Genomic DNA, 2,393 nt, shown 5'->3' on the forward strand with positions numbered 1-2,393 from the left:
CTGGCCAGCCTTCCCCTAACCCCACTGTGGCAGGGAATAAATATACTGTATGCGATGTATCTTATGGACATCCAGCTGATTTCAAGTACTGTGTTTTGGTGGCAAAGCTGGCCTGCAATGCTATAAAAATATATATATATATATATATGCCTGTCACCCCTTATAACAATACTTAAGACTGAAAATCATTGAGGATCAGCTAAGTTAAACTACTGCTTTCTCAAAACAAAAGGTGTCAGTCAGAAAGGTAGTCCCACAAGAGGTGAGGCGAGGTGTTAATGAGAGGTATTCCCGGGGGTGGGGTGGGGTGGAGGCAGGTGTGAGGTAAGGTGTGAGGCTGAACCCCATGTGATTATAGTGCTCCAGGCTGTCTATTAATATCTATATTTATTTATCTATCTAGCTATTTTTAAACCTATCTATCTATCTATCTACCTATCCATGTCTACCTATCTGTATATCTATCTATCTGTAGTTCTATAACATTTTCTCCTTCTCTCTCTCCCCCACAATCTCTCCCCACTTCCCTTCCCTAGCTTCCTCCCCACCTCTACCTCCCATTTTGTCTTCCACTCCCTCCACTTCACCTCTCTCCCCCCCCCTCCCTCTCTATCCCTCCTTCCTCCTCAACTACCCCCTTCCAAACACCCCCAGGGCCTCCCCCACCCAACACCCCAGGGGAGGAAGACCGCCCCTGAGATTTACCTGATAACCCACGTGTACCTTGCCTACCTCACCTGTTTTACCTGTGTGTGTGTGTGTGTGTGTGTGTGTGTGTGTGTGAAGAAAATGTATGTGTAATTCATCATATATACACTATTACAATATGCCTGTGTGTACGCCTTTGTGTGTATACGTGTGCGTCTACAAATATGTGCGAATATCCTAAGCAATAATAATATTCCCTTGTGAGTTGCCAAAATAATATTACTACAACAATATCAACGTTAATTTACAGTAATGGGATTTATGGAGAAACAAACCCGCTACATAAATACATAAAGCGCTACATACATTTACAATTCTAGCTGAAAGACTTAAACGCATTATTATTATTATTATTATTATTATTATTAAAATATTTGTTTAGATTTTACTGCTTAATTCTCTGTCTGTCTGTCTGTCTCTCTGTCTGTCTGTCTGTCTGTCTGTCTCTGTCTCTCTCTCTCTCTCTCTCTCTCTCTCTCTCTCTCTCACACACACACACACACACAGATGAGGCCCCAGATAAGGTCCACCACTTCACACTCATTGTTTGTTTTCACGTCCACACCAATGACCTTCTCTCTCTCTCTCTCTCTCTCTCTCTCTCTCTCTCTCTCTCTCTCTCAAAACTTTACAATCTCAACACCTTCAGTCTTTTCACCTCCAAGTAATTTGTCTTCCCTAGGGTCATTTTCGCTTCACCCCCCCTATAAATCTTGCCCTCCTACAGCGTCCCCTTCAGCGTCTCAGGCGGAACAAAGGTCAGGGGAGGTGTAACAAAGGTCAAATGAGGTCTTATCTACGTTTAAACTCCGGGATTAGGACAGTGGGGGTGGTGGTGGTCGGGTCTAAAGTAATAATGAAATAGATCATCTAAAGTAATAATGAAACTTTATCTAGCATTAGTAAGGCCACATAGATCATCTAAAGTAATAATGAAACTTTATCTAGCATTAGTAAGGCCACATTTAGACTACGCAGTACAATTTTGGTGTCCTTACTATAGAATGGATATTAATTCGTTAGAAAATGTACAGAGAAGAATGACAAAAATGATACATGACGTCCGGAACCTGTCATATGAAGACAGACTGAAAAGACTAAGTCTGCATTCGCTAGAGAGGCGTAGAGTAAGGGGAGACTTAATTGAGGTGTTTAAGTGGATGAATGGTATAAATAAGGGAGATATTAGCAAGGTACTTAAAGTGAGCATACAGGATAGAACTAGAAATAATGGTTTCAAACTAGAAAAATTCCGTTTCAGTAAGGAAATAGGTAGAAATTGGTTTGATAATAGAGTAGTAGACGAATGGAATAAGCTACCTAGTAAAGTAGTTGCTGCCTCTTCCATTGAGAGTTTCAAGCATAGGCTAGATAAGCATATGACAAATAAGGGGTGGATATAGAAAAAAGAAAATCTTATAACCAATACTAATTCATAATTTTTCCTTTTCAGGTTACACTGTGATAGTCTCTATTCTCCTTTCACATTTTCCTGTAAAATGTCCACGCCAGTTTTTCTATACGGCGTGGTGTTCTTTCTGACTTTTTCCTGCCGGCTTCGGCTGGAGGGTTTGGAGGGCGGGGGAGAGCCTTCTTCTTTGCTATCCTTATCTCATTCTAGTAGTTCAGTTACTCTTCTAGGAGCTGCCTAGCATGGGCCAACCGGCCTACTGCAGTTATCCTCT

Source organism: Coenobita brevimanus, unplaced genomic scaffold, assembly GCF_032717465.1.
Source record: "Coenobita brevimanus isolate Jiangsu-jjx unplaced genomic scaffold, ASM3271746v2 jjx.HiC_scaffold_2735, whole genome shotgun sequence".
NCBI lineage: Eukaryota > Metazoa > Arthropoda > Malacostraca > Decapoda > Coenobitidae > Coenobita > Coenobita brevimanus.